Here is a 17,381-nt window from a genome sequence, read left to right as displayed (position 1 = left end):
CAACACTATTTTTCTAAAAAGGAAAAATAACACAGGAAAAGAGTTGGTAAGTGCAACATACAGGGTATAGTTTGGGGAAACTAGTTAGCTCAACTTGCATGTGTGTGTGTGCCAGTATAGGGGCTTGAACTCAGGGCCTGGGCACTCTCTCTTAGCTTTTCTACTCAAGACTGGCACTCTACCACTTGAGCTATGGCTCCACTTCTGGATTTTTGGTAGCTAATTGGAAATAAGAGTTTCATAGGGGGCTGGGAATGTGGCACAGTGGTAGAGTACCTGCCTAGTATGCATGAAGCCCTAGGTTTGATTCCCCAGTACTACATAAACAGAAAAGGCCAGAAGTGGTGCTGTGGCTCAAGTGGTAGAGTACTAGCCTGAGTTCAAGCCCCAGGACTGGCAAAAAAATGCTTCGCAAAATGCAAAGTACAACACAAATGGAGAATACCCTCAAAATCTCTGCATCTTCAAGCTCTTCAGCCTCTTGGGCACATCTGGACATTGCCATGCACATGTGTGTGGTTGGGGGTCATATAGAGATGGTGCCAGTGAGACAGATGAGCAGGACAGCCCTTACCCTTGAGCCTCTGCTCAAGTGAAACCTGGTTAGAGAGACTGTCTGCAAGCACCCAACTCTAAAAGCATCTCGTCTCCCCTGCTGCTGTTTTCCATCACATCTGTCACCATTGGACCTGTGTTCTGACTGTGTGCTCTTTCTCTCAACCCAAACACACTAGAAGTAAGACCCTGTAAGGGCAGACACTTAGTAGAGTTTAGTGTTAGAAATCTTTTTCAGCCAGGCACTAGTGGCTCACACCTATAATCTTAGCTACTCAGGAGGCTGAGTTCTGAGAATCATAGCAGCCCTGGAGACTTACCTCCAATTAGCCACCAAAAAGCCAGTAGTGGAGGTGAGGCTCAAGTAGTAAAGTGCCACCCTTGAACAAATAAGCTAAGGCACAGTATCTAGGCCCTGAGTTTAAGTCTGTCACCTGACAACCCCACTTACCCCAAATAACTATTTTGTACTGCTCTGTATTTTTTTTGCCAGTCCTGGGGCTTGATCTCAGGGCCTGGGCACTGTCCCTGAGCTTCTTTTGCTAAAGGCTAGCACTCTACCACTTGAGCCACAGTACCACTTCTGGCTTTTTTTATGTGGTACTGAGGAACCCAGGGCCTCATGCATGCTAGGTAAGCACTTTACCACTAAGCCACATTCCTAGCCTCTACTGCTCTGTATTTAAAGCTATTCTTATTTCTAGGAATGTCCTCTGCCCCTTTAGTCTGCCAAGAAAAATCAGTGGTTTTTTTTGTGTCCCTACACCCCATCTATTGCCTCCAAACCCTTGTACTGAAAACACCGTGAAAGTTCTCCTTGTTATCCCCTTACTCTTTCATTTCTAGTTTGACAGATGTGCCCCCAACCAGCTCTGTTACTTAATACTTCTTCTCTATTTTGGATCCTTGCACCTAGTACAAAGCTTGGCCTGCAGGGAGCGGATGCATAGCCCTCGAGTCTTTCTTAGTCCAGAGCTTAACATCTGGGCCTCCCCAGCCTTTTCTTCTATCTTCCCTTCCCACCCCTGACAACGCTGTAACACCCACCTTTACCTTTATTTTTCCATCTTTTAGAGAAGAGTGCTGGCACCCTACGGCCTTGTTTTCTGGTTCTTTGCTTCAAGCTCCTCCAAGCAACTTCACAGCGAGGCTTTGCCCTGTGGGACAGTGTTAGCTGGTCTCCAGGGTAACGGCTGGCACCATTGCAGCCTGGGGTAGGCTCACCCAGAGAAGAAGGAACCACCCCTCCCACGTTCCTTTGCCTTTTTCTGCCCTTACAGAAGCCTGAAAGGCCTTGGACCTCTCTCTCTCTCTCTCTTTTTTTTTCTTTTCTTTTTTTTGCGCTGGTCCTAAGGCTTGATCTCTGGGCCTGGGCACTGTCCCTGAGCTTCTTTTGCTCAAAGCTAGCACTCTACTACTTGAGCCACACCACCACTTCCAGCTTTTTTTGAGTAATTTATTGGAGATAAGAGTCTTTCAGACTTTCCTGCCTGGGCTGGCTTTGAACCACAATCCTCAGGTCTCAGCCTCCTGAGTAGCTAGAATGACAGGTATGAGCCACTGGCTCCCAGCTTTTATCAGCTTTCAGAAGTTCTGGATCAGCAGAGGACTATAGGTTAGACCAGTAGAGTCCTGCTACTGACTGCTTTTTTTACCCCAGAAAATCCACTACAAATATGAGAGTTGGTGATTTTCTTTTCCTCCAGATTGCCCCAGCCATGTGCCCTACAGAGGCACGAATGTCTTACCCCCACCAGGTCCAGCCTCCTAGAATCTCCACCATGTGGAATCGAGGCCTGTGGCCTCCACATCAGATCCTCTGCCACTGCAGCTCCAAACCCAGGCCCCCCTCAGAATCACCTAGGTGGTTTTTAAAGAAAGCATAGAACGTTCTCAGAACTGTGGGGAAGCATAGAGACAGGAATCTGAGGATGGCTTCAAGTGATTATGAGGTAACCAGGCCTTGACCCCTAGCTGGGACCTCTTAACCCTTTCTTTACAGAAACCATTTGTGATGAATGAAGGCATCTAATATCAACCAGCTTGGAAGTGGTCAAGGGAGCAACACTTGGTTTTTGTTTTTATTTTTGTTGGTCATAGGGCTTGAACCCACAGCCTGGGCACTGTCCCTGAGCTCTTTTGCTCAAGGTTAGCGCTCTACCATTTTGAGCCACAGAATCACCTCTGCTTTTTGGTTAATTGGAGATGAGTCTCATGAGGACTTTTCTGCCTTGGCTGGCTTTTTAAACTGAGATCCTCAGATCTCAGCCTCTTGAGTAGCTAGGATTACAGGTGGGAGCTACTGGCACTGGGTTGACACTTGGTTTTTCTTATACAGGTATGTGTGTGTGTGTGTGTGCATGTGTGTGCACACGTGCATGCTTGCGCTAGTACTGGGGCTTGAACTCAGGGCTTCTGGCTTTTTTTTTTTTGTCGGTAGTGGGGCTTGAACTCTGGGCCTGGACGCTGTCCCTGAGCTTTTCAACTCAAGGCTAGTGTTCCACCACTTGAGCCACAGTGCCACTTCCAGTTTTCTGAGTGGTTTATTGGAGATAAGAGTCTCACAGACTCTGGGCTGGGTAGGAGCCACAATCCTCAGATCTCAGCCTCCTGAGTAGCTAGGATTACAGACATGAGCCACCAGTGTCCAGCTTGGGCCTCTGGCTCTTACGCAGGTTTTTCAACTCAAGGTTGGACCTCTACCACTTGAGCCATACCTCTACTTCTGACTTTTTGCGGGTTAATTGGAGGTAAAGATTTGGGCTGGCTTTGAACTGCCATCCTTAGAATTCAGCCTCCTTAATAGTGAGGATTACAGGTGTGAGCATCTGGCGTCCAGGTCATTTCTCAAGTCAGGATTCAGTTCCTGCCCTTCGGTAGAAGTTAGAACATGTGTGATTCCTGATGTTGACCCCAAGCCATGGCAGTAACCACTGAACTTCTCAAAACTGAAACTGCTGAGTGCATAGATGCTCACACCAGTAACCCTAGCTACTCAGGAGGCTGAGACCCGAGGATTGTGGTTTGAAGCCAGCCCAGGCAGGAAAGTCCATGAGACACTTCTCTTTAATTAGGGGCTGGGAAGGTGGCTCAGTGGTAGAGCGCTTGCCTTGCATGCATGAGGCCTTGGGTTTGATTCCTCAGCACCACATAAGCAAAAAGAAAAAAATAAGCCGAAAGTGGTGCTGTGGCTCAAGTGGTAGAGCGCTAGCCTTGAGCTGAAGAGCTGAGGGACAGCGCCTAGGCCCCATGACCAGACCCCCCCCAAAAAAAAATACTTCTAATTAACCAGGAAAAAAGCTGGAAATGGAACTATGGCTCAAGTGGTAGAGTGCTAGCCTTGAGAAAAAAAGTTCAGGGAGAGAGCCCAAGCTCTTGTTCAAACCGTAATACCGGCATAAATAAGCAAACACCACCACCACCACCACCACCAAAAAAAGCCACCAGAAATGGTTTATCTTTTATGGGCAGAAGAGCCCAGGCTAGGAACAGCACATGTAAATTCAGGCTATTTACCATTTGGCCAATACCAATGGAAAGAGAGGAGGGAGATAAAAGTAAAGAATTACACAGCCATGAGCAACCAGTGGCTAGGCTGTGAACTAGCAGCAAGGGTCCAAGGGCTGAGGAGTGGCTCAAGTGGTAGAGTGCCTGTCTAGCAAGCACAAGGCCCTGAGCTCATATGCTAGCACACACACACACACACACATACACACACACACGTGCGTGTGCAAAGGAGAATAAGGGGGAAGAGGGGGAGGAGGCAAAGAAGGAAGGGGAGAAGGGGAAGGGGGAGGAGAAAAAGGAAAAGAAAAGAAAGAAGAGGAGGAGGAGGAGGAGGAGGAGGTGAAGGAGGAAGAACAGGAAATGATAAAGGCCTGTGTGTGCCCAGTTGTAGGGAAGCCACAGGTGGAAGGGGGCTGTCCGACTTGGAGATACCATTTTTTTTTTTTTGGGTCCGGTTGTGGGGCCTGAACTCTGGGCCTGGGCACTGTCCCTCAGCTCTTCAGCTCAAGGCTAGCGCTCTACCACTTGAGCTACAGTGCCACTTCCGGCTTTTTTCTTTTTGCTTATGTGGTGCTAAGGAATCGAACCCAGGGCCTCAGGCATGCAAGGCAAGTGCTCTACCACTGAGCCACCTTCCCAGCCCTGGAGATACCATTTTTGAAACCCAGAAGCCCCAGACAAGTACTCTACTATCCTCTCCCTTACTGTCTGGATTTCAACATTATACAAGAAGAAAAACCTGCTGAGCACTGGTAGCTCATGCCTGTAATCCCAGTTACTCAAGAGGCTGATCTGGAGATTGTTCTAAGCCAGCCCAGGCAGGAAAGTCTGTGAGACTCTTAGCTCCAACAAACAAAAAGCCAGAAATGTGTCTCAAGTGGTAGAGCACCAGGCTTGAGTTAGGTGGGAAAAGAAACTCAATGAGAGCATGATGTGTCCCTGAGTTCAAGCTCCAGTCTGGCACATGCACATGAGTGCATGCACATGCACATGCACACATGCGCATGCACACACACACACATAAGAAAAACCCAACACTAGAAATGGCTATCACTTTTTTATTTCGCTGGGGCCTTGCGTTTGTTTGGCAGGTGCTCTGCCATTTGCACCATACCCTTTTTGCTTTAGTTCTTTTTTCTCAGGTAGGGTCTTGCTCTTTGGCCAGCCTCGAAGCATGATGCTCCCAAATCTCTGCTTTTCAAGTGGCTAGGATTATAGATGTGACCCAGCACGTCTGGCTCGTTACTGCTGCTTTCTTCTGGGTGTGTTTGTACCAGATGGAAAAACAGTATCAGTTTTCCAGGCTGTCTTGAGTAGCCAAGTGGAGAGCTATGTGGGGCATGGGAGCCATCTTTCTCTGCTCCCCTAAGAAGATAGGTCGTGATCAGCTCCACACAAACACAACTGAAATTTCTCTCTTCTTACATTAGGCTCTGGAGACCTGACCAAGGTCAGTTCAACTATCTTTAGGTCATTTCTTTGGGTGCTCTTAAATGATATCATTACCCATGATTGTGGTGGGATTCTTTTTTTTAAGTATAGTACTTTGTATTTTCTTTGATTTCTTTCCTTCATTTCAAACTGAGGAGCAGGTGTCTTCTGCTAGGTTGAGAAGCAGCATGGAGTCAACCATTTCCCCTCCCCCTCAACTTTGTAAAAACCTAGGCTGACTCACAAAATGATATGCCAAAGCAGGGGAGGAGTGTGTTTAATGTCAGAGGAAAATGGAATGTGTTAAGTCTCTCCATTGAAAGAGCCAGAAACCCAGTTCAAATTGGCTGAAGGAAGACTAAAATGGACTTGAAATATTCAAGATAGAAAAGTTGGGGCTTTGGAAGCTGGGCGCTGGTGGCTCACGACTGTAATCCTAGTTACTCAGGAGGCTGAGATCTGAGGATCGCGGTTCAAAGCCAGCCCGGGCAGGAGAGACCGTAAGACTCCTATCTCCAATAAACCACCAGAAAACCAGAAGTGGTAGAGCACTTGCCTTGAGCTGAAGAGCTGAGGGACAGCACCCAGGCCCAGAGTTCAAGCCCCACGACTGACAAAAAAAAAAAAGAAAAGTTGGGGCTTTGGGCATGGCTAGACCCAAAGGTTCACATGTTAGTAGAACTTTTCTTCTTTCTTGAATAGCTTCTTTAGGTTGAATTCTTCAGCCATCATGACTTGGATACAGAAGTTCTGAACTTTCCTTGGACAACCTAACAACTATATTGGAAGGAGAACAAGAGCCCTCACTAAAACATGTCATGTTCTCTCCTGACCCAGTCACTATGACTCTAATTGGTCAAGTCAGCCGTGGGGCCAGGGAAAAACCATGTGGCTTGAGACAGGAAAAAGAAACAGTTTAAAAAGAAAAAGTCATCTTATCAAGAAGACATGGGTAGTGAGTACTAAAATAATCAACCTGGGGGCTGGGAAGGTGGCTCAGTGGTAGAGTGACTGCCTTGCATGCCTGAGGCCCTGGGTTCGATTCCTCAGCACCACATAAGAAAAAAAGCTGGAAGTGGCGCTGTGGCTCAAGTGGTAGAGCGCTAGCCTTGAGCTGAAGAGCTGAGGGACAGCACCCAGGCCCAGAGTTCAGGCCCCACAACCAGACCACCCCCCCAAAAAAAAATCAACCTGATGGAGAACTGGAGGTTTATACCTGTAATCCTAGCCACTCAGGAAGCCAAGATTTAAGGATCAAGGTTCAAAGCTGCCCTGGGCAGACAAATCTAAGAGCCACATAGCTCTAACTGTCCATCAGAAAACCAGAAGTAGAGCTGTGGGTCAAGTGTGGAACTCCAGCCAAAACAGCGCCTGGCTCTAGTTGATTTTTAAGAGCCCTGAGAAGGGATGAGATGTTGTCTGTTAGAAAATTTTACTTGGGTGTTGGGTGCTGGTGGCTTACACCCCTGTAATCCTAGCTACTCAGGAGGCTGAGATCTGAGGATCACAGTTCAAAGCCAGTCTGGGCAGGAAAGTCTATGAGACTTTATCTCCAATTAATTACCCAAAAAATCTAGAAGTAGAGCTGTGGTTCAAGTGGTAGAGCACTAGCCTTGAGCAAAAAGAGCTCAAGGACAGTGTCCAGACCTAGCATTCAAGGCCCACAACCAACAAACATACACACACACACACAATTTTTTTTTAACTTGGATGTACAAATTCTGAAAAAAGCTCCAGAAACCAATGGTTGACCTCAATAGTTTTACCAGTTAATGACATCAGTACTGTAACACTGAACAATAGCACCAGAGAGCTTGGACAAGATGTAAAATTAAATAGAAATAATTTATATAGGTTGTTCTAACATCATTTATTCTCCAAAGAACTAGATAATATTCACGTTGCTAAATAGGGACTACTCTGTGTGCGTGTGTGAGTGTGTGTGTGTGAGTATGTGTAGGTCCTGAGGCTCAAGTTCAGGGCCTGGCTGCTGCCTCTGAGCATTTGTGCCCAAGGCTAGTGCTTTACCACTTGAGCCACAGCTCCACTTATAACTTTTTGGAAGTTTATTGGAGATAGGACTCTCATGAACTGTCCTGCCTAGGCTGGCTTTGAACTGTGACCTTCAGATCTTGGCCTCCAGCATAGCGAGGATTACAAGTGCAAGCCACCAGTGCCCAGCAGGACTCCCTTCTATGATTCTTTGCATCCCACATCTAGAAGAAGCAAACTATGGATTTAGCTGTTTGAGCCAAGGAATCATGCAACTGGGACAGGCTATTTTTATTTCTTTTAGACTTGCCAAACTGGCAGTGTGTGTCAGAAAGAGTCCTAGATCTGAAATCAGGGAACTTAGGATGAAACCCACATTTATATCAATTAATAGGGGACTTGGGTAAGCTCTTCAGCTCCCTCCCTCCTTTTTTGAGGTACTTGTTTTAAACTCGGGGCCTCAGGCTTACTTAAACACATTCGACTACTCCAGCTGCTGTACTAATCCTTTTTTTTTTTTTGTCATTTGTGGGGCTTGAACTCTTGGCTTTGATGCTGTCCCTCAGCTCTTCAGCTCAAGGCAAGCACTCTACCACTTGAGCTACAGTGCCACTTTCGGTTTTCTGATGGTTAATTGGAGATAAGAGTCTCGAGGAGTTTCTGCCCGGGCTGGCTTTGAATCTTGATCCTCAGATCTCAGCTTCCTGAGTAGCTAAGATTACAGGTGTGAGCCACCAGCACCCAGCTTAGTCTTTCTTTATACTGGTTATTTTTGTGACAGGCTTTTGCTTTGTGCTCAGGGCAATCTGGACTGCAATCCTCCCAGTTCACTTGTGGCTAGGATGACAGAGAACCACTGTGCCAGTCACTGCAATCTCAAAACTTTGATGCCTAGGGTTGGCTTCAAACTGCGATCCTCTTGAGGATCCCTGATCATCTAAAATAATTTTTACCAAAATGAATTCCAGGAAATGGACATATGAGTTTTTTTTTTGGTCTGTTGTTTGTTCAACTGTCTTTAGGAGGGTAGGGGGGGCACAGAAATGGTGGGACAAAGAGTGAACAAATGCAGCAGTTTGGACACTATTTTGAAAATGAACTATACAACTATATAAATGGGAGTGGATAGGAGGGAAAAACTGGGAGAGAAAGGGAAGAGGTGACATTGTCCAAAAAGAAATGTACTTATTACTGGACTCATAAAATGGTAACCCCTCCATAATCACCTTTATAACAACAATAAAAATTAAAATATTACAATCCTCTGATGTCCAGGTCCTAAAGAACTAGAATGGCAGGCTTGAGAGACCATGCCCAATTGTTAGCCTTTTTGATGCTGTTTTCTTTTCTTTTTTTGGGGGGGGGGTCCGGTGGTAGGGCCTGAGCGCTGTCCCTCAGCTCTTCAGCTCAAGGCCAGCGCTCTACCACTTGAGCCACAGCACCACTTCTGGCTTTTTTCTTTTTGCTTATGTGGTGCTGAGGAATCGAACCCAGGGCCTCAGGCATACAAGGCAAGCGCTCTACCACTGAGCCAACTTCCCAGCCCTTGATGCTGTTTTCTAGTCGATAAAATACCTCCTCTTACTACACAGGAAGACAATTAAGATGACATATGGGAAATCAAATAAATTTACTATAAGTTCATTTTTGAAACTTTTTAAGTATTGTGATTACTCAGTCATAACACTTTTGAAAATATGTGCTGCCTTAAGTTTCTATGCTTCAGTCATATTCATTTGGTATTTGGGAAATCTTTGAATCTAAGGCCAAAATTCACATCAGCATTGTAATAGCAAAAACCTAGAAACTAGCTAAATGGTATGTGTATGTATGTATAAATATACATACATATACAATATGTGCATAATATTCTGCAGCCTATAAAGCAGTAGCAGATATATATGTATGTGTTTGTATGTATACATATATACACACATATGTATATATGTATATATATACACAATGATCCCAGGTAATCAGGAAGATGAGATCTGAGGAACATGGTTCCAAGCCAGCCAAGGAAGACAGATCCAAGAGACTCTTTTTTTTTTGTTGGTCATGGGGTCTGAACTCTGGGGCCTGGGCACTGTCCCTGAGCTCTTCAGCTCAAGACTAGTGCTCTACCACTTGAGCCACAGTGCCCCTTCTGGCTTTTTCTGTTTATGTGGTGCTGAGGAACTGAACCCAGCGCCTCATGCATGTAAGGCAAGCGCTCTACCACTGAGCCACCTTCCCAGCCCCCAAGAGATTCTTATCTTCAGTTAACCAGTAAAAAGTTAGAAATGGGGATGTGGCTCAAGTGGTAGAGCATCAACCTTGAGAGAAAAAGCCAGATGGGAGCTGGAGGCCTTGAATTCAATCCCCAGTACTGGGGAAAAAACAACACTGCAAACAAACTAGGGCTGGGGTTATGACTTAAGTGTCAGAGCACCTACCAATCAAGTATGAAGTCTTTAGTTCAAACCCCAGAACTGACATTTAAAAAAAAACAGCCACCAAGCCAGGTGCTGGTGGCTCACACCTATAATCCTAGTTATTCAGGAGGCTGAGATCTAAAGATTGCGGTTCAAAGCTAGCCCAGGCAGGAAAGTCCATGAGACTCTTATCTCCAATAAAGTACCAGAAAACCACAAGTAGCACTGTGGCTCAAGTGGTAGAGTGCTAGTCTTGAGCTGAAAAGCTGAGGAACAGCACCCAGGCCCAGAGTTCAAGTCCCTCAACTGACAAAAAACAAAAAACAAAAAAAGCCCAACATAAAAAACAACAATACAAAATGAACAAAAATGCAAGAGCTTAGGATAGTCCAGAAAGCATTCTCAATAACCTTGAAAACAGAAATGCGTAAAGTCCAGAGAGAGGAGTATAAGGAGGAATTTTTTTACTCCCAGTACATTTTTCTTTTTTTTTTGTCAGTTATGGGGCTTGAACTTTGGGCCTGGGTGCCGTCCCTCAGCTCTTCAGCTCAAGGCTAGCACTCTACCACTTGAGCCACAGTGCCGCTTCCGGTTTTCTGGTGGTTTATTGGAGATAAGAGTCTCACGGACTTTGCTGCCCAGAGTGGCTTTGAACCATGATCCTCAGATCTCAGCCTCCCAAGTAGCTAGGATTACAGGTGTGAGCCACCAGCGCCCGGCTTCCAGTACATTTTTCTAACTACATGAGCAAAATGCACAGTAGGTGAGGTGGCCAAATCTTTCTTAGACATGCAAATTAACTTTTTTCATCTAGAACAATTACGAATATAGAACATTATGAATATAGAACAACATTTTTTTCTGCCTAGTTTAACTGTATTTGCATTGGCCATAAAGAACAAAACAATATAGGAGAGTTCCAACTTTTCAATTTAAGAACACGTGAATTATCTTAGACAACCAATATTAAAATTTTAAATAGCATAAGAAAGACTGCCAGAGTCAGGGCACCGTATTTATTTCACTGATTGGCCCTGTCAGATAATGAATGGGGATTGATTTGTGACCAGACACAGTTGGCAATATTTACTAACGCAAGTTAAAAGTGGCTATTTGGGGATAACCACATCTTAAAAGGACAGCAAATCCCTGAGTCCACTCTGTTACAGCAGAAAGAATTAAAAACATCCTGGCAGGGTCTTGTCTTGGCGAAACATACCAAATGCATGGCTTCAAGACAGCAAACATATTGGAAGCTTGAGGAAGTCTCCAGAGTTTTCTTGGGATCAATTGGGTGCTTGTATCATCCTGGTCCTCTTCGTACAAGTCGCAATGATAGAGCTGCAGATTCCATAGGAAAGGCTCCGGATTCCTCAGCCAACGCCAAGGAGGGCAAAGAAATGAGACACACTATGCAGATTACCACACACTTAATGGGAGAGTCAACACACTAGGGCTGATCTTAGTTAAGCTTCTGCCTTCAGGAAGAAGATCACTGAAACAATCCTGGCAAATAGATAGGTGACTCGATTTTTCAGTTCCAGAAAATAAAGGGTTTCATATTTCCCTTTGATTACAAGGCCCCAATTTAATTTTGGTAATTTGACATGTAAAACACTGTTCTAAGCTTTTGGGAATACAGTATGAGAAAGCCATAAAATTTGTACTCAAGAATATATAACTAAGTACTGGTGGCTTACACTTATAATCCTAGCTACTTAAAGAGGCTGAGATCTGAGGCTAGAGGTTTGCAGACAGACCAAACAGATAATCCTTAACCCTTTTTTTTTGTTGTTGTTGTTTGTGTAGCTTGAACTCTGGGCCTGGGCACTGTCCTTCAGCTCTTCAGCTCAAGGCTAGTGCTCTACCACTTGAACACCACCCACTTCCAGCTTTTTCTGTTGAACCAAACCCAGGGTCTCATGCACGTGAGGCAAGCACTCTACCACTGAGCCACCTTTCCAGCCCTGAGCCTTTTTCTTTTAGATCATGGGGTTTGAACTCAGATCCTGGGCACTGTCTCTGAGCTTTTCTGCTCAAGGATGGTGCTCTACCACTTTGAACCACATATTCCACTTCTGGTTTTTAGGTAGTTAATTGGAGATGAGAATCTCATATTTTCCAGCCCTGGCTGGCTTTTAACCTTGATCCTCAGATCTCAAACCTCCTGAGTAGCTAGGATTACAGGTGTGAGCTACCAGTGCCTGGCTCCTTGAGACTTATGGCCAATTAACTAGCATAAAGCAAGAAATGGAGGCATGACTCAAATGGCAGTGTTAACAGTGAGTAAAAAAAGCAGATAATAGGGCTGGGAAGGTGGCTCAGTGGTAGAGCGCTTGCCTTGCATGGATGAGGCCCTGGGTTCGATTCCTCAGCACCACATAAGCAAAAAGAAAAAAAGCCAGAAGTGGCGCTGTGGCTCAAGTGTTAAAACGCTGGCCTTGAGCTGAAGAGCTGAGGGACAGCACTTAGGCCCAGAGTTCAGGCCCCATGACTGGACCCCCCAAAAAAATCTATTTGGGCTGGGAAGGTGGCTCAGGGGTAGAGCGCTTGCCTTGCATGCCTGAGGCCCTGGGTTCGATTCCTCAGCACCACATAAGCAAAAAGAAAAAAAGCCAGAAGGTGCTGTGGCTCAAGTGGTAGAGCACTAGCCTTGAGCTGAAGAGCTGAGGGACAGCGCCCAGGCCCAGAGTTCAGGCCCACGACCGGACCAAAAAACAAAAACAAAAAAGCAGATAGTACAAGGCCCTGAGTTCAAGCCCTAGTACCAGCACCAAATATAAATAAATGAAATATAGCTAATTGTAGAGATTTGTTTAGTAATAAAAGTGGTACATAGCCAGAAGCCAGTGGGTCATGCCTGTAATCCTAGCTACTCAGGAGGCTGAGGTCTGAGGATCAAAGTTCAAAGCCAGCACAGGCAGAAAAGTCTGTAACACTCATCTCTAATTAACCAAAAATGGGGAGGGTGAGCTGTGGCTCTAATGATAGATTGCCAATCTTGAGCAAAAAAGCAAAGTCAAAGCACAAGGCCACGCCCCAGTATTGGCAAACAAACAAACAACAACAAACCAGTACATAATCTCTGACCACACACACAAAGGACTTTAGCTTTTAAACCAACAATAACCCTACAAGGTCGGTTTTAGTCCCATTGCAGATATGGGTGGTGGTGGCTCATAGAGGTGAAATGATTTACTAAGGGTTCAACAGCTCCAATCAGGGAACTGGGATATGAATCCAAGCAGTATACTTCCCTTTAGTACTAGTAAAGAGTGACAACCAAAAGGGACCCAGACACAACAGATCAGATACATTTTATATATAGGAGAGACCAGGGAAAACTGCCAGGAGGTAGGTCAGATGCAGCCACAGCAGAGGAAGTTTGTAGTAAGAGAACAAATAGGGTGGTTATCAGTAAAAAGTAAAGTAGTGGGCAATTGTCAGAAGCAGCAGCCTAGGGCCAGGCCATCACCATGCCAAAGGAGTTTGGGAAATGGAAAGGACAGAACCTGAACAAGGAAGCAATCTGCTTCCTTCTGAGTTGAAGCTTTGTTACCTAACTTGGATGAGCTGGACTGGTTCCAAGAGTGGAACCCTCTACCTCCTATGTTGAGTGTGCCACTGAGACCAGATTGTGACTTTGGAACCCCAAGTCTGAAGCCTTGATTTCTTCATACGAAAAAGTATTGTTTTAGCCGGGCGCTGGTGGCTCACACCTATAATCTTAGCTACTCAGGAGGCTGAAATCTGAGGACTGCAGTTCAAAGCCAGCCCAGGCAGGAAAGTCTGTGAGACTTTTATCTCCAATGAACCACTAGAAAATTGGAAGTGGCGCTGTGGCTCAAGCGGTAGAGCACTAGACTTGAGCTGAAGAGCTGAGGGACAATACCTAAGCCCAGAGTTCAAGCCCATGACTGACCAAAAACAAAACCAAAAAACACACAAAAAAACCCCACAACACAAAAAGCTTTAAAGTGCTTGCAAATATCATCCCACAATTTTTTTCTCCTAGAAAAAGAACTAAAACTCTAAAAAAGAATACAGTATACTTTCTATCTTTAATTCCCTTTATAAATAACTTCATTTATTGTGTTGCTGGGTAACCATGATCTAAGAGTTGACTGTGCATGAAAGAACCCACAGTCCTTGCTCTAATCCTGATGTTCTTCCTATATACTTCTTATACAGTGCTTAGAATAGAATAGAGAGGGCTAAATAAAGCCAGTATGTGTGTGTGTATGTGCTGTGCATGCTTGCTGGTACTAGGGCTTGAACTCAGTGCTTTGTGCTTCTCGCTTGGCTTTTTTCACGATTGATGCTCTACTGCTTGAATTATACCTGCAGTTTCAGATTTTTTTTGCTGGTTAACTGGAAAGAAAAGTCTCAAGGATTTGTCTGCCCAAGCTGGCTTGGAAATATGATCCTCAGATTTCAGCTTCCTAACTAGGATTACAGATATGAGCCAATCTGTGCCCAGCAAAAAGAAAAAAGAAAGAAAAAGAAAAAAGCATTTATAAACCCAAGTCATTAGTAAAGGCGTAGTGTCACTTCTTCCTAAAGCATACTGAAGAAAACCACCCCTCCTTCCAGTTCAGCAAAAGCATGTCATTACAATTCCCAATTGTCCTGCTTGCTAACATTTATGGAAAAGACTTCATTGACTACCTCCATTCTGTGTAATAAGTTAGGATAAGGTCTCAGTGGTGTGAGGATAGAAGTATCCATCCTCATTTGTCTGGAACTCTCCCCCATACACAACTGTCCATCCCAAGGGAAACTCAGTTTCAGACAAACAGGGATGTCTGGGCATCCTCTGAGATACCCTCAAGTCCTAGAATCCAAGAACAGCCATGCTTACCATGTCTTACTTTCAGCTGCTCATGATGCTCCAGGAATGGCCAGATACAGAAATACCCAGTGTGTGTAAAGAAATACACAATATGTGAGATTTTATCCCTAGTTCTTATTAGGTAGAATAAATCCTCAGAGATACAGTAAAGCTGTAATGGAGCCAGTGAACAAGTGTAAATACCAATATTCTATGATGATCTTCCAAACCATACTTTGAGGTCTTTGAAAGCAAGAGCCTTTTGTTGGCAGGAAAATCTAGATAATTGATGCAAAGATGGCCTGAAAAATATGTGCAAGGAAGACAACAGAGAAAGACGGCTGACCTTAGGAGATTTGGCTCATTTTTTCCCTCAGCTCATGGAATACGATGGTTTGTTTTTTCAATTGGTATGTGCTATTTTATTGCTAAGGAATCCTCTTATTTCAAATGAGCAAATCCAGATTCTGGAGTATTCATGATATTACTTTCCTGGACTGGGGTTAGGAGTAGTAGAGAGAGGAGTTCTCTCACAGATTGCTCACAAGGAAATCAGTTCAGGAGGCATGCAAGTGTCCCTGTGTGTACAAGTAAAACTCCACTGCAAACTCAAAGCTTATTTCAAAGTAATAGAAGACTTTTTTAGTTTCTTTAGTAGACAATTTATTTTGATAAACTTGCTCAATAACAAAAATACAAGTGAAGAAAATTATGTTCATTTTATACAGTTATATTAACAATTTGTTTTGAAACTATTGATTGAAAAAATGTTATAACCAATTAGAAAACAATTCTTAATAAAGTTTGGGATAATATACAGACCTTGATCACAAACTTTAAAATTGCTTGAGGTGATACAACTAAAGTCCTGTGTAAGGAATTCTACCCACACAGGCCACTTTTTTTTTTCTTCATGTATTTTTATCCTTCAAAAATTTTCTGAAACAGCTTACTGTTCTGAATTGTGAATGTAAATTTCATTTTTAAAAAGAAGATCAAAATGGGTTGATAAGACAGTTACTACAGTCAGAGTAACTGGTGGCTATAAGTCTTTTAACAAAGACAAAATAAATGCAACATGTTCTTCCCTCGAAGCCCATGATGCGAAATAATAGCTAAGAATACACGCAAAGTTAGTTTGCAATACCTTTTCAGGGCCTTTCCTCTAAATCAATACACTGTTTGTCACCAGGACTATGTATTACTTAAGAGATTAAAATGAATTCTCAGAACATCAAGTGAAGATATCAAGCTTTAGGCAAAAGGGTGAAAAACCAATAAAATGTTTTGGTCATCTAGAACATTAAAAGGGTAGGGGGGTGGGTTGGGGGGAGAACCATCCTTCAAAAACAAAACAAATGAACCAGAAAGTAGGTTTTTAAGAGGTGGAAGATTCAGAAAAATCACATACACACATTAACAACATAGAACATGGATTACCTTTGGGAAGAATTATACTGAAAGGTTTGCTTTTAATGAATTTAAGAGTTTTATGCTTACAGATATTTAGGCGTGTTCAATAGGAGCTTCCAAAATTTTTCAAACTAATTCAGCCTTGTGCAAATTAAACCTAAAATACTTTTCAGCAGATTTTACAGTGATATTCTTAGGTATGAGAAGAATGTACACTCTAAAAACAATGTATCAGACAAAAGTTTGACAAATGATTGCACCATAAAACAGTGTTTTATATACATTTTACAAGATATGATTTCCTGCTATAAATTAATAATGTACTATATAGTACTTATTAGAGTGACCTTTTTTTTTTTTTTAAAGAAGCAACTGCTGACAGTTGGCTATCTTTTCACTTACAGGATTGACAGAGATTTCTATAATTGAGTCCACTTCAATGCTTGGTCTGGAAGCGGTACAAAGACTGGACTTCACACACTACTGGTTGGGATGGTCTCAGTCCGGGGTGAGGGTGCTGACTGCCTAGAGGGCCTGCTCCCCCCTCAGCCCTTCAGACACCCCCACCTCGAAAACAATGATGAAATTAAAGACAGTTCAACAGTTTTGGGTAATAGATACAAATAAAACCTTAAATGTTGTCATCTTCTATGCAATACCACTGTAAGTGACAAAAGTAAACAGTGGGGAAATTCTTAGCAGCTGAGAAACTTCCTCTCCCCATGCTCATGATCCAGTTAAAAATACTTTTGAGAAACTATTTACAATAAAATCCCATCTTTTGGAAGAGAAAAGCTCTTAATGATATATGTAGATATATTTAGATATAGGTACATATATCATCATCAGGTCATTTGAACCGTACTTTGCTAACACTTGATCTCAGTGGCATAATGGTGACAACCAGAGCTTCCCATCGATTGAGGACTAATCAAAGCACGTGGGAACCGCAATCCCAAATGTCCACAGAATACATCTGGTGGCCATCTTAATTGGCTGGTTATCATAATACTTGGGGGAAAAAAGATTTCCCAAAGGTTTCTAATACAAGATTTTTCCCCAGGCCACTCAAGGAATATACCCAGGGGTGCTCCATACCCGCTCCGTTCCTAAGTGAGCTGAAACACTGGGGATTTCATTCACCATGAAATATTGTGGGACTAACAGTAAGATGCATGATCATCAAACAAGTCCGAGTGGAACCCACCAATGTCCTCCATTCCATACTTTGAGGAGAT

Source organism: Dipodomys ordii, unplaced genomic scaffold (assembly GCF_000151885.1).
Source record: "Dipodomys ordii isolate 6190 unplaced genomic scaffold, Dord_2.0 Scaffold14, whole genome shotgun sequence".
NCBI lineage: Eukaryota > Metazoa > Chordata > Mammalia > Rodentia > Heteromyidae > Dipodomys > Dipodomys ordii.
The sequence above is the reverse complement of the archived record's forward strand: the minus strand, read 5'-3'. Positions refer to the sequence as shown.